Source organism: Dermacentor variabilis, chromosome 8 (assembly GCF_050947875.1).
Source record: "Dermacentor variabilis isolate Ectoservices chromosome 8, ASM5094787v1, whole genome shotgun sequence".
NCBI lineage: Eukaryota > Metazoa > Arthropoda > Arachnida > Ixodida > Ixodidae > Dermacentor > Dermacentor variabilis.
Window position 1 is genome coordinate 32,515,404 of NC_134575.1, and position 23,393 is coordinate 32,538,796.

General features: G+C 46.2%; 1 protein-coding gene across 2 annotated transcripts in view; it reads right to left on the bottom strand.

Annotated features, from left to right (window-relative positions):
- Positions 1-23,393, bottom strand: part of mwh (multiple wing hairs) — a 262,524-nt gene that overhangs the window by 199,888 nt on the left and 39,243 nt on the right. The window lies entirely within an intron of this gene.

Sequence of the window (23,393 nt, forward strand, 5' to 3'; positions counted from 1 at the left end):
TCCTCTCTCCTCCGCTACGCGGCAGCACACGACAAGCCGATCGCCGGTCGACTCGAACTTTCGACCAAGCATGCGGGTAGCAGCGTCGTCGTGTTGTCTTCTTGCATGGATGACCGCCTTGGTCGCGCCGTGACCACTGACGTGCTCTTCGAAAGACGTGTGTGTTTGTCGAGCTCACCGTCTCGCTTGAACGGCGGTGGCCGTGTCCTGGAAGAAGCGACCCACGGACGACTACGACGACAAAGTGGCGCAGTGGACAGGATGCAGGTTGACGTTGACGGCCTGTCGTTATGCCAAGAAAACAATACGCAGCCGAATAAGACATGCTTGCATAATGCAGGAAAACTTGCTCGGCCGGGTTTCAATCCGTGCCGTTCGTCGCAAATGTTACGCTGTGTCCTCAAAGCCTCCCCAGTCGCTGGGAATAACGCTACTGTATTTGTGCGGGTCTTGCTTTATCATTAGTTTAATTTGACCAATTCGATGATGGTAAGGAGTTATTTGTAGCAAGTACTATAAATGCTGCATGAAAACGACGCAGTTATGGCAGAGGACAGGACGGAAAATTTTGAGAATTAGGAACTGCATTTTTCGAACGCTAATACTGCCTTGTCATGAACTGGGCTCAATTTTTAACAGGATAATGGCAACTCTTCGAAACGCTGGCAGACTATTTGAACAGTGTAGCACAGTACGCTACACTTATAGTGCTGGTGAAATGGCTCTCAGAAAAAGTTATTCAGCAGCAGTGCAATAGACGACAACAATCAGTTTGTCGTCGAATGATGGGGACGGAAGATTGTCAACGCAGGCTAATGGCTGCTTTTGTTTCTTTTTTGTTCCAACCTAACACGCCTTGAGGTTCGATTCCAAACGTGACGTCATCTTGGAACGCAGCTAACTACAAGGCAGCTGCGACAGTTTCTTCAACACCGATTAGAACAATCACATTTGCTTAAGACAACACAGATCTTAGAACTTTTTTGAACACAAGGCGCATCCGAAATTTCATTGCCCAACGATGTGGTTCAGTCAGCGCCTGTCTTTATCTGTTTTTAGCAGATATCTATAGAAAAGCCTCTCTTCACTAGGACGGCAAAAATGTACATCAGCCGGCGCTAGTTTTCTATGATTAAGTTGGATAGTTACATACGACCTCTCACAGGTCCCGCTGAAGGGAACGTTAACCAACTCGAACGTTCTTATCTTGATTTGAGGAAGAGCGCACTGAAAAGTAACAATGAGCAAGGTCCTTCTCGTCGACCGTTAAAAAGGACGGCTATGTATGATTGTACAGTACAATGATCTAAGGAATGTTCTATCCCTAACTGTCGTGTCTTGGAAGTCCATAAGCGCCTGCGAACGGTCGATAATTGTTTGCCTACGTCCGAATTCACAACACTCCACGAAAGGACCGGCCCCACAAGATGTCACCCTCGATGATATACGGCGGCGCCTCGTTGAATTCGATATCACTGCCAACGTCATACCTGCCAGCGCAACCTGTTATACCGTTAAAGAGTGAGGAGCGAGGCACGACTGTGTCGTCTGCTGACAAGTGAACGCAGATGACACATTGCCCTTGCTTCTGCGCCTGCCACGGCGTTGAGCCACTGCAAACATCTATGAAGGAAACGTTTCTCCAACGGCGTCGGGGATACGTACGTCGGTTCGAGCTTGTTCTCAAGTGAGCGCTTATTTGCATTTTCTCGAACCGTTCTGCAGTAATGAAGTCTGAAATAAGTATGTGGTCAGCAGGACGACCTCTAGCGGGAATGGCAACAGACGTCGTCTGTTCCATGAGTCTGTTTAAGATGGTCCAGACGACGCCATTGATAGATTACGACGCCTTTGCTTGTTCGCTTTTCTTCCTACGCGGGTTCTTCCAGGAAAGCTGGCCATTCAAAAGACGACGAGCCGAAAAGAGAAAGCGCGTACCTTATCTACATAATCCGCAGCGGGAAGTGCGCAACGTCTGCTTGCGGCTAAGCAGGCGACGGACAAACGATGTCTCGCGTTCTACAATTACAGCGGTTGAGTCACCGATTATAAGTAGTTGCGCCAAGGCGCTCTTTCGATCGTATAGTTTTCAAATATGACGATGATATTCTAGATATAGCTTGACAAGAAGGACTTGCTTTAAAAGAACCAGTACAGTTTTCCCCCTTATTGCTTCTCCAATGCTTCGCCATCTTTGCATATTAACCCAAAGCTATGTTCGACGTTCCAGAAAGCACAGTGCGCCTGAAAGTATATAACGCGTCGAAGGCATCTGCAGCTTCGTAACATTTATGCAACCGTACGCTGCGTCCAATTGAAAACAGCAAGAACACCGCTTTAGTTGTGCAGGTGCAGTCGGCTTCACCCAAAACGTAAGCCACTTCCGGGAAGCCACACTTCAGGCCATTTTGTCACGTTTTGTTGAAGGCGCAGCACTATACAGGCTTACCCGAGTTAGGTTAGATTAGATTAGGTTAGGCATACCCGAGCAGAATTAAAGGTCTATTGGCGCAGCTTATCTTCGAAAAGAAAGCGGTACAACTAAAGTTGTTCCGTTGCTCCGTCGAGCGTTGGCGGTTTCATGCGAAACCAAATAGCGACATGCCATTCGCTAGTTAGTTAGCTAGCTAATGCTGTACCACTTAATTTTATACCGGCAGATTGATTCCTAGTTGCTTTCGCCGAATCCATTTTCAACCACTCTGTCGTCGATTTTACTCACCGTGGTTGCTTATTGGCTTTGGCGCTGTGCTGATAAGCACGAGGTTGCGGGTTCAAATCCCTGAGGCAGCGGCGGCCGCATTTTGACGGGGGCGAAATGGGTAAACGCTCGTGTACCGTGCACAGTGTGCACGTGATAGAAAACCCCAGATGGTCCAAATTAATCCGGAGTCCCCAACTATACGGCTTGCCTCATAGTCATATCAAGGCTTTGGCTCGTAATACCCCTGAACATTGTCTTTGCGTGTGCGTGTGTGTGTGTGTGGGGGGGGGGTCGATTCTGGTACTCGTTCGGAGTGATGGCCACTATAAATGTTTACGAGGCCTTTTAGCGTGTGATTGGCAGTTGTGGGTGGTTTGCAAATTTATGATTGTCGTAAACAACACACTAAACATTCGTCAAGACAAGTGCGAGACGTCCTTCGACCGTGCCGGCGTGGTGACTCTGCTTCGCCCGCTACAAAGGAGCTTCTAGTATTCCTGCGGAATGCAGTGCTTAATAAGACTCTGTAGGTGGTCCTGCAGTAATCGTGTCAGTTTGCGTTTTATTTTCGCACAAGCCCATATAGCTATCTTTTCCATCTATTATTACATATGGAGTGGATTTCACAGCCTTTAGCTACGCTATCCACTCCAGATAACTTGAGACTTCTCGTTCTCTCTGTCCGCGCGCGCTTCAACTTCAGAGATCGGTACGCCTGAACATCGAGCAAGGATATAACATATCCAATCAATTGATTGATTGATTGATTGATTGATTGATTGATTGATTGATTGATTGATTGATTGATTGATTGATTGATTGATTGTCATACCAACAAAATAGGCTTCGGTTCCAAGCGAAGCTGTAGTGGTGGGCTCCAATCGGTTTCCGACCCCTGAATAGTTTCTCAATTTCGAAACTTCACTGCCGCGAATAACATGTTGCGCCCATCACCTACCGCCCTTTCAAAGGAAATATTGAGCTAAAGGTAACCCCTCTGTCTATATTGTGTTCTCTCTCCTGAATTACTTGCAGTGAAGCACCGAGCACGTGTGAAGATATGGTTGCCGGAACTCAATGTAATCCCTTAGGCTAACTGTAGTGACAGGCGCTGGTAACGAGGTTCGGAATATCCATCGCATCGTATTAGCCGTTTTGGAGCTTAGAGGCGAAATAGAGAAGTACTAACGAGCAGAGTTCAGTTAGACACATGCGGTCACCATTGAATAAAACATTCATGGCCTACAGACGTATAAAGTAAAATAGCAAGGCGATGTACCCACAGTACGCTCGATGCTATTGAAATCAAGGGGAAAGACATCAAAGGCGTGTGATAACAGCCCAAAACACCGAATGGTAGAAGGGCAGCCTTAAGGCATACAAGGACTGCGAAAGTTCGGGTATCTCCTGTCAATTCAATCGCATGGAGCATGCATGCTACACAGGGGCCACACATTCTCTTTCTTTTCTTTTTCCACTGTGAACTGGAAATCACTACTATTTCGCACATTTCAATATAAGGAAACGTACGGTTAGGGCTAACAGGTCGAGACTTTCCGTTTCTGTGCGCCGTCTGCACGCGGAGTCATACGAAAAGAAAAACAGACAAAGAACAGAAGTCGTCTGCGAACGCCCATGGACTCCTGACATCTCAAGGCCACCTACAGAGGTAACGCCGGTATTGGGAAGACAGACAAGTGCTCGCCCTTTGAAGCCGCGCAACACGCTTAAAAGGAAGAACAGAACAATCTCAGCGCCTCGCTCTCTCTCATAGTGCAAAAGGTAAGACAAAAATAAATAAAGAGAGAGAGAGAGAGCAAGAAAGGAACGAGCGGGCAAATGAGCTTGTCTTCTGTCTTCTGCTACTTCTTTTTTTTCGATTGCTACCTCTACTACATGACAGACGGCGCGGAGGCTGAGAAGGAGAGCTTTCAAGGAGCAGACGGGGCAGAAAACGTGGGTGAAAGCGTTTCTGCGCGGGAAAAGCACGAACGGCGCACCCCGTGCCCGCCACCGCATTTCTTCGGGGCTACCAGACTTCAAGCCGGCGCGTCTCTTATGCAAAAAAGGTCGAATAGGTGTGGTACGGTGGCGGTCGTCGGTGACCCGAGCTATCCGTCGGGCCCTGCCCCGAATGTAGTACATAGCGGAGCCGCGACTATACTGCAGACGACAGACAGACGGACAGACGGGCACGTTCGGCAACGGAAAGCGAAAACCTCCTCAATCTTCTCCCGTGAAGAGTCGAGGCTGCGAAAAACCCATCGCTTACAAGACGCGTTCAGCCCGTTAAAAACTGGTCGAGTAGAACAATCAAGCAATGTACACAGCGTGCTGTACAGTGCATGCCGACAAATAACGCGAAAATCGCCGAAGGCCGCTAGAGGGCAGCGTGAGCGTTGTCTGTGCGCGCGTGCGTCAGTGAGTGTGTCTGTCCGTGTGTGCTCGCGTGCGTGGACAGCCGAACAGGTGGCCTTTCAATCAAGGGACTCCTTCGCGCCGATGTGGGTTACGTACGGGGTCAAGTACGAAGCGGCGCGCAGGCCTCGTCTGCTAGGGAGGTACGCGGGAAGTACTTTTTTTTTTTTTGTTTGTCCGGTGGTCGGTCGCAGCATACTGACGCCTTCCGAGGCAGTGCGTATATCGTGGCGGCCGATTTGATACGCTTTTGCGGTTACCCTCCAGTGCGCTCCGAAGTATTCGCTTTCGTTTAGTTATTTATTTGCTGCATGACGTTGTGCGGCCGTCGGTGAACGCAGTCGCCAATCCGCCAGAGGTCCCATGCGCAGTAATTACCGGGCGTTGCATAATTGCCCAAACAAAATCAGAGAATATATTCTTTTTCTTTCGTGTTTTTTTTTTTTTTTTGTCCTGGATCCCGTTTGTTTCAACCTTTCAGACGCTACGTACACAGTCGCGCACATTTCTAAGTCGCACCTCTTCTTCAGAATGTGTTGCACATCCTGCCCGTTCCACGGTTCCGACCGAATTCTGCGCTCCTCGTGTCCCTCGACTGCGTGGTTTACTGCGTCATATAGCGAAAGCGGAGGAAACCAGCGCGCAAAATATCCGGCGTTGCGTCACGTGGTTTGGAGTCGCCAGATAAGCTGTCCTTCACATTTCTTTCGGCATTTCTATCATTGTCCACTGTTCTAAAAAAAAAAAAAAAAGGGACCATCAACCGCCGATATAACGGTTATTAGAGCGTCTGAACACACACACACGCACAAAAAATTACAACACACGCACACACCGCGTTTCCTCACAGTGTCCTATTTTGTATGATGGTATGGTCACAAACGTATACAATGCATCCCGGTGGATGATGCGTTCGGAACGATCTAAGCAAACCGGCAAGCAGCGCCGAGGAGGGCTTCACCGAGGGCTCCACACGGCTAGCTAATGAACTTGTATATATTGTTCTTGTGTCCAAACACTGGCTCCTACCCACATACGGGCAATTGGCCAAGAGGCAGATGGTTTCCCATGCGTTTGATTATTTCGTTTCATTTTCATTTCATTTATTTACTCTAAGGGCCCAGAATCGGGCATTACATTAGGGGCAGATAACGATAACAAGAAACTTCCAAGGGGGGTTATAAGCATGAAGATCAAAACACAAAATAAAGAACAGAACTGTTTTCAGCATTAAGGAGATACAGTGCATTTAGTTGTAGAATGACGTAATTATTATATAATGCAATAACACAAGATATTATGATTGTAAATTAACTAAATTTTGCATAGGAGAGCACGCATCAAAGAAATATAAGTTTAGAAATTTGAAAAAGAAGGATGTAAAGAACTGTGAGATCAAATAATTTAACACCAAGAAATAATATAACCGAAATGATTAACAATTTTGAGAATTCAGCAAAGTAATCTTTTCGTGGCCCTAATAAAATTGTAAATTGCGAAAAAAAAAAGCATACGTGCGGCTGAGTTCCCCCGAACACGCGCGAACAGAGAGAAGAAAGGTTGGTGAGGTTAGCGATAGCACGAGTTGTCGAAATGACACTTCTGAGAGTTTTTCTTGGCCTTAAAGATCGGCAGCCCGGGAGGAAAATAAAGAGTCGATGTATATATTTCTGCAACGTTCGTTGTGCTGCCTTCTTCCTCGTTTTGAGAGAAGAATGTCGACGATGGACACAAGCATTGTTTGGGCAACCTCGTGGAGAAAGACGGATCGAGAAAGATCTCGGACGTCGACCTAAATAGACGACGAGGAGGACGATGTTGTGTAGTTTTCGTTTTGTTTCCAAACGCCGGTTGCATGCCCGCACTACGGGGGGCCCAAGGACCAGGTGGTTGCAAATATGTTTAGAACTAAAACAAAACTAAGTTTGAATAGCAGAGCCGGGCTTAAAGAATAATGATTTGGACATTAGAAGAATATTCTTAAGAATTTTGAGATAAAATAGTTTACCATAGAGAAGGAAAATAATAGAAAAAATTATAATTTTTAAGAATTCAGCAAGACACTTTTTTTTGTCTCTCTAATGGAATCGTAAACTGGGAGAAAAGCATCCCCGTGGTCGGATCCCAGTGAAGCCGCCCCAAAATAAAGACTGGTTGGCGAGGTTAGCGATAGCTCAAGTTGTCGAAATGAAATTTCTAAGATGTCTTAAACATCGGCGGCACGAAGAAATGCTGAATAGACTCAGGTACATTGAAAAAAGAACATAGAGGGGACACAGCGAGACCAGACCTGTGTAAGTAAAAAAAAATTTTGGGGCGGTATACGACCTCTAAATTTTGTAAAGAAAACTTCAAATTGCCTTGAAGGCCACCAATTGCTATTCGACGGGAAACAAAGATGGTGGAACTCAGAAGCCCGCGTTAGAATTGATTTTGCGCAATTTGGGCGATACATCGAAGTTTCTATACCTAGTCGCGGTGACATAAGCTGATGTCGGCAAAACAGATACGACATGGCCGTTGAGGGGTGCTCGAGCGAGCGAACCAGCCATTTCATTCAAGTCCAATGCACCCTGTCCCGGCACTTAAAGCAAATGTACTTGCCGAAAGTACGGAGGTACTATCGAACAAAATGTTCGCAGAATGACTGAATTTGAAGATGCAGTAATTGCTGTGCATACAGACAGGGAGCCGGTCACGATAACAGCTATATAATGGGTAATTTTGGGGAAGCTATCGTAATGCTAATATACACTCGCTAATAATTCTGCTTAAACTATGTGAGTGAAGTCAGCAGTGCGAAAAGAGTAAGACCATTGAAGAGATTCAGAGAAGATCCCTGCAATGTTGCCGGAGGTGATTTCTACATCTACATCTTCGTCAACATCGCTTGCATTAAAGACTGATTAAGAGAATGTGCAAGGTGTAATATTTACGGGTATCTTTAGTACTGCGGGAAAAAAAGAAAGTGAAAGAAGTTTTGCCGCTATATCCGAGGCAACATAAGAATAAAAAAGTCATACGTGCGCTGTCCAATGCAAAGAGAATTGGCATAGATTCGCCAGCCAATTAGGCTCGCTTATTTTCACGATGTGAAGAGATCTTCCGTTTTACAGAGAAGCTGTGTTAGCGACTAATTTGTCGGGATTTCTCGTGGCGTGCTCACCCAAAAAAACGTAATTGAAGCTGAAAGGCTTTCTGTTCGAGTTTCCGCGTAAAAGAATTATGTATTCTCGTATATTAGAATTACAATCCGACGCTACCATGTCTGAGTGCAAGTCGTACGATACTAATTTTCCGATGCATTTTACTTCGAGAAGTTCAATTAGTTCTGTAACGCGCATGCCCTATAGGTGGGAGGCTTACTAGAATGAGTATGCATGCTGGACTAACGCTACCGCCACGTAGCGGCCGCAGCCACTCAGACAGAACTCAAACGGCAGATGGAAAAGGGGCTCCGTCTTTCACCTTCCGCGTAACAGATTTGTTTTCCTCGTACAATCGAAATAACAGTCCGAAGCTAAGACGTCTGCACCTTGTGCGTAAGTCGTACTTTACGGATTTTTCTCACTCAGTTTACTTTTAAACGTTCATTTATTTCACTAACGTGCTTGCGCTTGGCGGAGGGCCTAGAAGAATGAGGACATACACCGCACTTCCGCATGGGTGCGTACACACGTGACGTACGTCGCTTGTATAACGTTGTTTGTACACGAACTTTCACATTTGATTTTTTTAACGGCTTTCTTCTTTCTTTTTTTTTTCGTACAGGGGCGCGATCGGAGATCGTTGTTCGGAAAGAACATTCCTTTTCGCCTCACGCGATTGGCCTAGTCCGCGCCAACGTCATCAGCCGCGGGGCGCGGCCACGTTCCTGGTGACATCACAATGACGACACGCTCCTGTCAATCACTTTGAAAGCGTCGTCTGCTGGGAGCATAACGCGACGCGAAGAGCTCCGTCGGAGAGATCATGCGCTCGCTACGAGACCGGCTTCGCACGGCACGTCGTCTGGTGGATTGGATTGAGTCCAAACGGCGGCTCCGGCTACGAAATGGCACGTTCGGATCTAATCCGTGGTCCAATTCGAGAAAAATGGCGCTTGCAATGGGAGCTTCGGTAGTTGCGTTGGCGTTACCTGAGGAGAAAGCAGTGCGGCTGCAGGTTCGAAATGCATTTGAAGAGATGGCAGAAAGCGAATTCCGGAGTCTCTTTCGTTTCTGGAAACGAACAGTGAGTGCGTTGAACAGCTCCCGCTGACGCACCAAGACCGGATCGGGCCCAGTCGGACACTGCGATGTGCAATGTCTTTGTTGAAAGCGCGCCACTGTTCCCGTCGATTTTTTTTCGCTGTGCGCAACGCCACCTAGTGACTATGCAGATAAACTAACAGTAATAAATCGTAGTAGTCATACGTAGTAGTATTTCAGAACGTATTTAAGCTAGAGAAAAAAATACATTTTTTTCATATTAAAAATTTTGTTCATTAGAGGGCGAGAAACATTTCGTTTTTTTTTAGTACGTTGTCCCCAAGGAAGACGACAAACCAGCCACGTAAACTTCCTGGGAGTTAACCGCTTGCCGATTGGCTGCTCTCTCCCTCCAGTTCTCGGAAATTTTGAGCACCGGCCACTCTGTATTTTCAGAAAACGTTATTTCAACAAAAGGCGATACGAACACAGACCTCCGTATTCATAAACGCATCTTAACTTGAAGCTCACGCTTGACTTGATTTAAATGACGCCTGTCGTGAACGCTCCAAAGGAAACTCAATGAGGGTCTCGGGTGCACTCACATCAGGCGTCGTTTATATCAAGTCAAACATGGGCTCCAAGATGCATTTCTGAATAAGGGGGTGAGTCACAATGACGATAACACCTACAAAGTACGAAGAATGGGTAACGAATGAATGCTTTCCGTTGTGAAACGAAGGCGAAAGATCGCATATCAGATCCCAGATATGTCCTTGTGTCTCTGGCTTTAGGGTGAAACCCGAACGACTTGTCAAATTTGATGGAGGATCCTGGACATCAGTTCTCAGCCAAATGCAACATTTTAACTCGAAACAACGAACTTTTATATTCCAGTTAGCCTGTCGTTTCTATTAGCGGAGCAAAGTCATTTATCTGTTGGTTTACTCCAGCTGGCTCGGCTACCTTTCAGAGGTGAAGCGCAGGTGTACTGCGCTCTTGCAGGTGGAGCCGTTATCGGATTCTTAGGTTGTCGCCGGCTTATAACCGTGCCACACGGGCGTTTGGAAGGCCTTCCAACCGATAGTCAGTTGACTCAAAGGTCAAGTTTGAGCTGCTACACGGGCGGTTTCGAAGGCCGCCGAGTCAATAGTCTATCGGGTCAACGGAGCACCCTACAACTCTATCGAAATCTCGATAGCCTTGAGCAACGGAAGCGGAAACAGCGCGAACATGCCCTCTCGTTCACAGTGTACTCGTGCTCCACGGTTAGAAAGAACAAATCAAAACGAAAATGCTCTAAAGATACTATATATGAGTGTTATTAATTATTGAATAAAGTATTTTTGCCCCTTGATATGTGCGAACTGCACATACTCTCGACGACAGCGACGTGCTTATGTTCATTCCTTCCTTCATGTTGTCTGGTACGCTCTCCCTCTACTCCATGTGCTGCCGGCTGCCGTCATACCGCCGCCATAGCACTTTTAAGTGGTTTTAATGCTGTTGAACTTTTCGTGACATGAAAACGAAAATAAAGATCCGCGGCGCCACACAATTTTGCGAGAAACACCTGAACCACTCAACGGCCTTTCAAAAGTGCCGTGTAGCAGCGCGACAACTCCTTTGAGTCGATAGAGTTGTGCCGCTTCGAAGACCGTCGACTGGAAGGCCTTCCAAATGTGCCCGTGTGACACAGGTATTAGGTGCTGTGAAATTCCGCCATATTGTCGAATTCTCCGCGTTGTTTTCATGTCTGGTTGGCTCGAAGGGCAGCACCACCTTCTTTGATTGGCTAAAGGAGGCCGCCATCATGTTGGGTTTCCACAACCTGGTCGAGTATGGAAACGTGCACGAAAGCACCGCAGTCGCCGCTGATAATTTAACTTCCTTCCAGGCAACGGCAGACGTATAAACGATACATGTTGCGAGTCGGCAAAAGTTACTCGGTGTTAGTGAGTATGCACAAGGTAGAGAGTAGATCGTTGTCAGTGAACGTAAACACTGTTGTGCGCAAGAAAAAAAATATTGCAGAAGTTATGTTCGATGACTATCTATGAGAATGGTGATATGGTAGATTTGGTGCAATGGTATACGAGACCCGCTGTGGTTGCTCAGTGGCTATGGTGTTGGGCTGCTGAGCACGAGGTCGCCGGATCGAATCTCGGCCACGGCGGCCGCATTTCGATGGGCGCGAAATGCTAACACACCCGTGTGCTTAGATTTAGGTGCACGTTAAAGAACCCCAGGTGGTCGAAATTTCCGGAGACTTCCACTACGGCGTGCCTCATAATCAGAAAGTGGTTTTGGCACGTAAAACCCCATAATTTTTATGGTATACAAGTACGACACAGCTCGTAAGATTTTATTACATTTATTGCGACTATATATACGACAGTTAAGGTGAGTCTGGCGAGTCTGGTTAGGTGTCCTATATATGGATGACTAAAAAAAATTAAATTATGGGGTTTAACGTGCCAAAACTACGTTCTGATTATGAGGCACGCCGCAGTGGAGGACTCCAGAAATTTCAACCTCCTGGGGTTCTTTAACGGGCACTTGATCAATCTAAGTACACGGGTGTCTTCGCATTTCGCCCCAATCGAAATGCGACCGCCTTGGCCGGGATTCGATCCCACGACCTCGTGATCATCATCTGGATGATTCACTGCCTATGACCCCGAATCAGACAGCATACTCTAAAGTATGACACACGTGTCTTCCCGTTTTCAAATTTCGTATACCTTTTCGAAAATATGAAAATTACTGTTGAAATGTTGTTGGCATATTGTTGACGAATTGTTGACTCAATAGGCTTTCAACAATACCTCAATAATTATAGAAACCACAGAGCAATAATTCAACAATAAAGCTGTTGGGTAGTTCACAATAAAAAAATTGACTAAATTCTGTTGATATACTGTTGAATCGCATTGAGTCATTGTTGAGTAGTTTCCAACAATAAAGTCGTTGACTAAATTTTGTTGATATATTGTTGAATTATATTGAGTATTATTGAGCTATTGTTGAGTGTTCACAACAATAAAGTTGACTAAATGATGTTAACTAATTGTTGAATAACAATGAATCTTCTTGAGCAATGAGTTTCGAAGTATATGTGAAAAACACACGCACATGTGTATGTGTGGGTCTTTTGCACATATATATTGTTTTACTGATCACTTGATCACCATTGCATATTATAGGGTGTTCTTTCACGTTACTTGAACCATAAACGTATCTACCGAGTGGACATGCGTATTGAAAAAAACATCCGGTATTAGCGGTGGGTGTTAAGTGCGATTTACATCTCGACAGATGTTTTATCCATTAAAACCATTTTGGGATATAGAAAAGTGAGGTTACAACTCTAATCATCATAATCTTCTGCTTCATGCTTTTTATTGCGAAGCATTATACGTACGAAGCTCTCAGGAAGGTCACACAAGGTAATTTTCAATTTTTCGGTTCACCTTAAAAAATAAGTTTTCCGCTTAGGAATTCGGCCAAATAATGTGCCATACTTAGACTAGATCTAACAATGTCTACATCACCGAAAAAGAAAACAGCAGTATATTTGTACTAGTTACTCAATCCAATTTAAAATACATTCAGATTCTTCGTTTTGTGAAGAGTAGGAAGTGATAAGCTAATTTAGGAGTTTGAACATGACCAATCTGTATTACTTTAGTAGTAAGTGTTTACTTAACGCGAGTCTCGTGACCACGCAACAATGCGGGGGTGCTGGGTTCTCTGGGCACGAATTAAGGCCACACCATCCGCGACCATGTCCGAAGCCCCGCCCACTTGTCGCGGACGAGCGCGCGCTCATTGGCGCAATTATTGGACACCGGACGCCGCCCGCGACTCTCCACGGCTACTCCTGCGCTCGCGAGGACCGCTAACATGCCTCGCCCAATGAAGGTGAGCGTCGGTTCTACGTCACGCGGCCAGAAGAGCCAGCGATAGGCTGTTCTGGCGCATGACGTGGGGCATGACGTAGCGCGCATGTTTTCTTCCTCCGTTCCTAATGTAACGGAGGAAGAAAAGCAAGAACGTTTAGCAGGCAAACGTGCAAATAAGAAGCCACTGTATAATGATTCCCACCGCGTTAGCCAGCCAGACGCATTTCTGGTTAACATCCCTGCCATCTCTCTTTATTCCCTCCTCCTCCTCCGCCTCCTCCTCCTCCTCCTCCTCCATAACTACCCTTAGGGAAGTTTAGGTCGTAATTTTTTTGTAGATGGCCTTCTCCTCGTTTTTCTTTTTTTGTGGGCAATGCGATGCGGTTGTGGAGCAGCGTTGCAGTGTACCTTGTCGCAGCCGTAGGGTTTCTTGTTTTTTCTTATTCTCACCGCTTACCGGTAAAGCTTCGAGGCCAGATAGCTAGCCAGATTCGGGAAATCAGGTGGGCAAACAAAAAAATGTTATAGCATTCAATATCGCATACAAAATATCTACCCATGCAAATGAATTTACTGGCTTGAATTGTTTTCACGAAGGACCTACCACGTAGGCAAACCATTTACAGCTTCAAAGGCCAGATTTAGGAAAGTGATTGGAGACGTGCGCAAATGAGATTACTATTGCATTTAAAGAAGGTGATGGAGAGAGATGCACATCAGCTGCCCAGCTTGTTTCCTTCTCCTTCTTTTTTTTTTATTGCTTCAACCGCAAGGGGTGTTGCCCGCCGTCTGAGACCTGAAACAGCCCGATGGAACACGGCGTGCTAAGAGCGTACACCTACTTAAAAGGCTGTCTCAAAGCAAAAAAGAAAAAAAAAAGGCCTATAGAATACAGCACTCCAAGAAAGTATACCTATTTAAGACTCTCAGAGCAGGACGAAACAACAAGATACGCGCTCTCTCGGTTCTTGTATTACTTCGAACGCGCACCGACTTCGCAACTTTCGAAGAAAAATAAATATAGAAAAGACGGGAAGAAAACCGAGCACGCCCTTTTACGCGAGCTTTCGCGGTTTTTAATTACGGCCCCCTCGAAGAAAGGGCGTTCCCTCTTAACGACTCCCGGGGGCGACGACGAGTCAACGGCTTCCGTCATCCGTACACCCCCGGTGAGCGGTCTCCTTTTAGGGTTATAGCCCGAAAGCCTTTCGGCACTACGCATGCGCAGGGCGATCGCTCGCCCGCCCGCCCGGCCAGCAACCAACCTATACCTACATGCCTCTTCACTAGCGAGGCTGCCGCAAGGTAAAAGCAGGCGCGCCGGTCTTTCTTTTTTTTTTTCTTAATGACCAGACATAACTTCTTCCAACGGCCACACAGAGAAGATTACTTCCGGTTCGTTTTTTTCTTTCCTTCTTTCTTTTCTGAACCACGAGCGCCGCAACCAGCAGCAAACGCCGTCCGGGAGTGGTTGCTGGATGTCCAAGAAGAATCTGTGCCACTCGACAAGACGGAAAAGCAAGCAAGAAAGAAAGTTTAGAACAATATGCATATCTATACAATCCGCATGGGGTCGCCGGAGGATTAGTTCTAGCTGCTCTGCGTTCTGTCCTTTTCACGATCGCAACAGCCCGCAGGGAACGGCGTCGCGTATAGCGGGCTTCTCTTTTTGCGTTGACCGCGTCGATTATTATGCGAGCTGGCGCAGTCGCTCTTAATTCTGAAGAATGGTCGCTGCCTATTCAAGCTCTCTGTACACCCGAGGGCTGCGCTGAAGCGCGCTCGCCAACAAAGGAGGTAACAAATGCAAAACAGCTAGCGAACCAGAATGCGAGCGACCTGCCGAAGACGACTTGTAGGCGAAGAGGCAAGCGCGGGTGAAAGGAAGGAGTCACGTGATCCGGTTACCGACCGAGACGCGCAACTTCTCCGCGTTATAACCTCTTTCTTGTCGAGAACGTGCGAAGGCTAAGTTTACTTCGTCCAACTGGCGCTGGGAGTCTGCTAACTGAAAAGAAAAAAAAAGGAACGTCGCGCGATGGTGTGAAAGTTTGGGGCAGTGCCGGAAACATGGGACTGTTCGTGTATACGTGTACAGCAAACGTGTTCGTCCACTTTGAACAGCGCTGCTGTCTGTGTATTCCGTACTTTCATTTTTCTTGCTCTGTTTGTTTGCCATACACTGGCCGTACAGCCGTGGAATCGTGAACCAACCCTTACAAAAGTCCTCGTTGAATTTCTATACAGTGATTCTAATAGTCTTTTGCTGTCTTAGATTGACTTTCTGTTGAAACACAGCTGAATATTACGTGTTATCTTTGGAAAGAAAGCAGCGCGGCTTCAGGTTGAACAAGGCCGGATCTCTACCCTTCTCAAGTTCTGTTGAGAAGTCCACTGCGTGTCTGCCCTTACACGGCCTGGTCAAGTGTTCTATTTAGGTGCGACTCCTACTGTACATGACGCGTACAAGAACTGCTTATGCTCGTCCTTCTAATTGTCTGCCGGGTCCATGATTTCCAGAAGGACACACGCATTCAGCAAGATGTAATAAACAAAATGATAAGAAGTACAAAGAAAGAAGAGATAAAGAAAAATGAAGAGAATCTACAAAAACGAGCGAGCGAATGACTTTGCCGATCCTAAGTTGCCCAAAAAATGCACCGCTGAGCCGACCGCTAAAGAAATGCACCGCTAAACGGGGTACTCACTCAGAAAGAAATAACGTTAATGATAACAAAACTAACAATGTTCCGGCTTCCGAGTGACCAAGCAGACGATAGCAGCGATGGTCAAATATGATCGCCTCCGTGCTGCGCTACGTGTTTTACGGTCTTGCAAAGGGGCGGCTAAAAAAAAGAAGAAAAAGGTAAAGCAGAAAACCAATAAAAGGCACATCCGTTTTCCCACACCAGTTCAGTGTCGGCAGCGGGAAGCCGAAAGCCGGGTCAAGCCACATGATCGTTTCTTTTTTACGCGGGAGAGCAGAGCAAACGAAAGTTAAACCGGGAAGGCCGGCGGTAGCGGACGCCGTCTGCATACCGTGCAGTGGACGAACAGGACGCATTCCGGACAGACGACAGTTGATCTCTCGAGTTCCTAACGCGGTGTCGTATTGTAAGCACAGATGTGGCGCTTGTCAGGTGTCGTAATGATTAGGGTGCGAATGAGCGCGCGGTGTTGTCATGGTTGGGCCGTTGGCTAAGAGGAAGCTTTAGCTCGGATGCCGCCTATTCAAACACATGTAAAACGCAGAAATGCTTTTATGAGCCAGCCCCTGGGCCAATTTGAATGCAATTTGCTGCATTCGAGAAAAAGAAAAGTCACATTCTAGTGACAGCAGGAAACAAGATCTTGCTTTAGGGCGTGAAAATTTCTTACAATATTTACCAAACATGGGTAAGATTAAAAAAGAATAGAAGCACGAAGTTTAGAAATTGTAACTCCGCACCAAAAACATACATCGCCTGCTATAAATGGACTTGTTAAGGCATTTAGAGTGGACAAATGTAATAGATGAGTATACAGCTTACGGTAATTTTTTACAATATTTACAAGTGTTTTGCAAAAGTAGTACTCAGCTATTAGTGGTATGCTTTAAAGCAACGTACAATACATCAAATTTCTCCAGTTTAGATGTTGACGAGGTTCAGTTTACAGAATTCTGATTAATATTTATTTCCTGAGTTGCGAAGTTAACTTAGTAGTTCCGCTTTTAAAAATTTTGATTTTCAACTATTTTTTTACAACAAATAATCAACCTAACTAAAAATTTTTTTCAAACAGTCACTAGATTCAGATTTTTCTTTTAGTTATTTGCAACAAACCTCATTGAATTCAGTGAAGTGTTTGCCGAGAAAAACGATAAGCTTCCTTTTAAAATTAAGAACCACATGAGGATGCTCGACATACGGGAAATTGAAGAAAAGGCAGCTCAAGAAACGTATCATGGGGTACAGCTTTGTGCAACTGACACGCACGAACGACATGTTTGCGGAAAATAAACTTAGGGCTAGACGGTGCAGCTTGTATATTTTGTTTCAAGGTTACGTTCCGCATAAAGATCCAAATGAGGCGTCAGCTACGTCAATGAAGGCATCTGCTAACAGCAACATCGATGCCAAAACAATGAAGGCGAAAATGGCGTGAATGTAATAGATCATTCGAGCCATCGAAACAGCAGACAGCAATGAAAGCAACGGGCCAGCGGTTCTGACATACAGTGAGGCGCAGCATCACTAGATGCCGCAGTCACAGTTAGTACATCAATAAAAAAATACATTCCCATCGAAACGACAAAGAACCTCACAAGCACCGACAGTCGAACACAAAGTGCAGTCGTCTGTCTGCAGCAAACGGACGCCAACCTACAGAAGCAGACGAAAGTTCACCTTGGTCAAGTGTCAAGGTCGAGCAATGGGGGCATGCATGGAACCGTGGTAAGATACGCGGAGTCACAGGAAGGCTATTGCGAGGCCCATGACAAGTGAGTGTGAGGTGAGATGGGGCGGGGGGACGCCAAAATGCAGTAGAATGGCATCGCGAAGCCGATAGGAAAGGACGCGGATGCAGACGAACATGCAAGAGCAGGAGCAGACGAACAACCAAGAGTTCGAGCAGAGGAAAAGCCGGCGGGTCAAGCGAGAGCCGAAGAGGTAACGAGAAAATGACAACGTAGCGCATGATAAAGAAAGAAAGAAAGGAGGCCGCCCCGCTCCAGATGATGAGGTCACAACGGACCTTCCAGATCATGATCGAAGGGCGTATTTAACCGTCGGCGAGTGAGATAAGGTTATTGTCCGCGCGGTAGAGGAACGCGCAGCAGAAGACCGCAAGACGCGCAGGGCGGATCCGAAGCAGACGAAACCGAATCGAAAGACGAAATATATAAAAAGAAAGCAAGACGAGGCGCGACCTCTGGATGCGGCTAATAGCAAGGACGCGGTGGCACAAAGCGAAAAATATATAAAGAACTATAGACGCTAAAGAAACAATGAAGGTATGATTCAAACAGTGTTGGAGAGGTGCTTATCAAGCGGATGTGATTCGCTATACGATAGCCGCCGCACCTTCGTCTGAATGACAAAGAAAAAAAAGAAGATGAATATTTGTCTTCAGCATCGTGCGGCACTGCAGGAGCTGCAGAAAAGGAAGCAGCGCGCAATCTGTAAGCAGCTTTTCAATAACGTTGCATTCACAGTTTCCAGACGATGGAGTGAGCGTAACGGTGTTGCTGTGTTTTCGAGAGAGAAGGTCTGGGTGATTTTGCTGCTAGGCTACATAACGGCAGGTATGTATACATTGAAAAATAGCACAGCGAACATGCAAAGTCTAGTCCCTTGCGATACGAAACTGTTTTTTTTTTTTAAGTTTCAACACTGCACTTCAAAAGAACCGTCTTTAAGAAGCGTCCCATATAATCAGCAGGAATTGACAGGAAAGTCCCGGGCTCGTACTTAAACATTAACTTTTCGTTATTTATTCACTTGTTTTCAACACTAATGCTCGAGGTTACACAACGCATCAAAAATGAAGGCAAAGAATTAGAGACTGCTGTAGTGCAAGGAAAGTTGAAGTAAAATGTGAATCCGAAACAATGCTGAGACAGGAAGATACCGAGTAAAGTGAGGACGCCAACGAAATCCAAAGATACAAGAATAATCACACAACACATTCCACATTCCTACAACCATCATCGCACAAATGAGACTATTAAGAATGTCATAGCAAACCAACCTAAATGAAAAAGTTGCTTAAGGACGACTTGGTTTGCTTAAACAACGAAAGACACAGTATTCTGGGGTTTACTTATTTTCTCTCTCTCTCTCTCTGATCATCGACCTGAGCACCAGACTCCTATAGAAGCAAAAGGCTTTCTCAGACTAGACTTTTAGACACTGCTCCAGCTCCTGCTAGAAATCAGGACATGTAAACTTCACTTCAATACAAGCGTATGAGTTCATTTTCCGTTGGCTCACATTGATCTTCGGTTTCCCCGACTGTTTAATGACCTCCAGTTCTACCTTTGACACCACTGCACCGTATTAGCGAAAGGCAGGGCGCAAAGGCGGCGCAACAAACAAGTGTTCGGGTCGCCAAATGACGAAGAAAGCGATCGTGAAGAAAGCAAAAACAGAAAACAGAGAGAAAGGCCTAGGAGAGCCACTTCCTGGCCATTACTGAGGGTGAGGGCGCGTGCTTGCGGCAGAGGGCGAGAGAGGGTTAAGCGAAGCGGCGGCGAACGAGCGAGTCGTAAAAGGGATCGGGCTCGGTCAACGAAGGTAGCGGATTCGAAACGGCGCCGAAGGAACGAAGGGGTCAGAGCTAAGTGTCAGGCCGTGACCGAACGTTCGCCCAACCGACCCTCTCCCACACTGATGCGGTTCTTCTTCGCTGGAGTGACCGCGAGGCGGCGTCGGATACACCCGACAAACTGGAATCACGGTCGCACCGCGCGAAATAAGAGAGAGAGAGAGAACTCGGATGCTCCGGAAAAGTTGATCGCTTCTATTTTCTCCGCCATTTCGCGAGGCTGTATTTATAATCTGCTGGAATGCGGTTCCGCTCTCTCCGCTGGTTCCCTTTACTTCAATCCCTCCCTCGCCATTTTCTAACGGTCCGTCGCGCCCACGGATGTTCGTCTGCTTTGTACGAGCTTCCCTGCTTTCTGGTTTTTCTGTCGTCGTCTGAAAACATCATAGGAGGCGTCGTCCCGCCGCTGCGAGCTTCTGCTTTTTCGTCATCGTGTCGTCTGCAAGGAAAGAGCACATGTTGACGCCAGTTTCATCTGCTCCGTTACATTCGTCCACCGTACGCGTGTCATCGTTCGGCTACAGCGATCGTCTGCTTCCTGTCTGCGTGTCGATCGTCTGGTAAAGCTTTTCAGAGCACACTGACGCAGTTTCGTGTGCTCCTCTGGGGCGTCGAAGAAACCTCGAACAGTTCAAGGCTGTTCTACAGAAAGAAATAAAAAAAGAAGACGACGAAGAGAGAGAGCGCGTTTAGTAAGAGTCTGCAGCTACAGCCTCCTTCATCTTAGAACTCCGCACAATGACACGACGTTGACGACGGCTACCGTGGTCAGTGTCGTAAAACAATGTACCGGTCCCACGTTTTTTTTTCTTTTTTTTTGCGATTCGGAACATTTTTTGCAGAAGTAAGCTCGTCGGCGATTCCCAAGAAGCACGTCTCCGTTTGAGTGTTTTTTGTACAGGCTGCCTGGTAGCAAAACTTCAGAGGAAGGCTTAGCTCGGGGGCTCCTATCTACATACATGGGAAAGGAGAAATATAGTTTATCTAGGCAACCAGTGCACAAATATGATAAAGTTTGTTACAGTTAAAAGAAAAAGATAAAATCTAGTAACCGCTAAAAGCTGATTATTTTGTATTTAAGCCGTCGAAGATTTTGATAAAAATTGCTTAAAGTAACAAATTTTCAGCTAACCAAACTATCGCGTTTACAACTCTGTAACTCAGAAAAGAAAAATAGATATCACAATTCTGTAATGTGCGTCTAATCGTAAATCTAAAGCGGACAAAACTGATGTATTATACACCCCTCTGAATTATACAACTAATGTCTAAGTGGAACTATTGCAAAGCCCTTGTAGACGTTGCAATGAATTTACGTAAGATACCAACCAATATATCAAATCTTTGCGCTTTGAATGTTCTAGGAGAAGTTTACAAAACTGCGATATTTGTTCGGGGTGCAGAGTTACGGATTTGTAAGCTTCGTGCCTCCATTTTATTTAGTTTACCAATTTTCGACAATATATGTATTAAATAAAAACATCTAGACCCTAAATCCGAATTCCACTTGAAACAGTCACTAGAATTTGACTTTGTGTTTAAAACGCAATAAATTTCATAAAGTCAAGGGATTTGTCTCACGAAAGCATTTCTGCGTTTTCCATGCATCTGAATAGGCGGTATCGGAGTTGGGCCCGAGCTTCCTCTTAATTCCAGAGTTCTCTCAGGAGTATTGAAATGACACTGAAGAGGAAGAATTACTTTGTGTGCTCAGTACGTTTGAAAATTCCACAAAAGCCACACTCAGCGCTAGAGGAAGGCTTGATAAACCAAATAAGACACATAACCGCAAAGCGGTTTGTGACGTCGCTTTGAAGTTCCCTCAACAGCTCGCTGTGACGTCACCAATTTTGACGGCTTCTGTTAGACTCTATAATTATATAGTTCTTTATTGATGAATACTGACTTCATCGTTATCTTTAATCGAGGAGATAAATACTCAACTTGGCAAGTTTTCATGACTTTTACTGGGTCACAACAGCCCGAATATGAAAACAAAAAGATGTTTTGCGATCCGTGACGTCACAATGGCGCACTAGAGCGCCGGGGCTTTCGCCGCGAAATTCGAAAAATGGGACTCTCATCTTCATTTACTGTCTTAGCTAATTATTAACCTATTACCTCGCGAAATAAGCAATAGCAGTGCTCTTCAAGAATATCTTACCATTCGAAGCCGATTTGTTCTTTGTCATGTAGTGTCCCTTTATTAAAACGGCGGGACCGCATATCAGTGACCATACCATATTTGGGCCAATCGGCACAGATGCACCGCGGGGTCTCAGGCACTAAGCAGAACACACACACACACAAAAAGAAAGGAGGGCGGACAACGGAACAATACTTGGCCCGTTTTCTCCATTCTATACTCTGCTTGGCCCCTAAGACATGGCAATCAGTCAACTAGCCCCTGTCAGGATTGGTCACAATCTCAGACGTCGCTGGTATAGCTACTTCGGGAACCGTACAAGGGCATCGGGAGCCCTCCTCAAATAATTTATGGCGCGTCTTAGCACATCGAACCTCCGCGTGCCACCGTTACAGAACTGTAATACGCAATGTTTCGGACCGACTGAAGAAATACGTGGAGTCTTTACGTATTCTTTTTCCCCAGCTCCCACATAACGCTTCAGCCACGACAAATCAGAGTTTCCGCCGCTGTTGCGTCTGAAGAATGCCACGATTCCACAGACAGCAAACGCTCAGACGCGCTACACACGGCATCGCGGCACCATCCAAAGTCCAGCAGGACCTTGGGCGCGAGGAATCCGTTACTTGCCTCGATACGGTAAGTGTCGCGGTAGATTAGCGACACATCCGAGTGCGAATCCGCCCGCGGCCGGCAAGAATAACGATACAACACCGGATTAGAACCGGCCGCGCTTAGGAATAATTCATTCGCACAGATAACCGCCGCGCGCCCAAACTTACGTACAGCCTCCGACATTGCTGTCTAGAGCGCACGAGCCGACCCGCGCGATACGCAATGCTGTTATACTTTACCGTTCTCAGGCAATGGCCTCGATGGAGCGCAGTTTTTGCTAATGCACTGCGGGTGCCTAAGGAGCCGTAAAACTCCTGCACCGTACAGGCCGGACAGGCGACCGTGCCAGGGATTATACCGCGGTGCAGAGATACGTACACGAGCACCATCCAGCCGTGTGCACATATAACTAGTTCGCTGCAATGGCGTCGAGATAAGAGCATTGCAGTAAAACAGCTTGCTGATATGTACGGACACCCGGATGCTTCATTAGCAAAGCCGTGAGTTGGCGCCTTTCGAAAGTCGAGTGGCCGCGCCTATCGAAGAAGCAATCCAGAACGGGGAAGGAGAGTATGTTGGGGAATCTTTAATGAAGCCTAATCTCTTGAACGGAGAGTATAGCGACCATCAATTCTCGCCCTTGGTATGCGTATACGGCCGGGTTCGACATAACCGAACACCAGGAACGCTAGAATTTTCGAGACAGCTATCGCTTTTAAGACCACTGGCATTACTTATGGGGGACAAATCGAGACTTCTCGATTGATTTGCGTTTAAAACGCCGAAATACTCGGATTCGACGACCGCTCAACCGGTTTGAACGAAACTTCTCGTACGTTAAGGGAACGCTGCGTTCTGTACGACTGCAAAAGCCAGAATTTCGCTTTATGCCCTCTAATTATACGCAAAAATTGGCGCGAACTGATGAGCCTAAGAAAATTGAAGCATGAGGCTTACAAATTCTGTAATTTCTGCGACACCCACTAAATAAGAAAAGACATGCCGAAGTTCTCTAAACCGCACCTGTCAGACCACCTGAAGTGCACAAATACGTGATACGCTTGCTTAGGGCTTACGTATAGGTATTACAGTATTCACGATGGTTT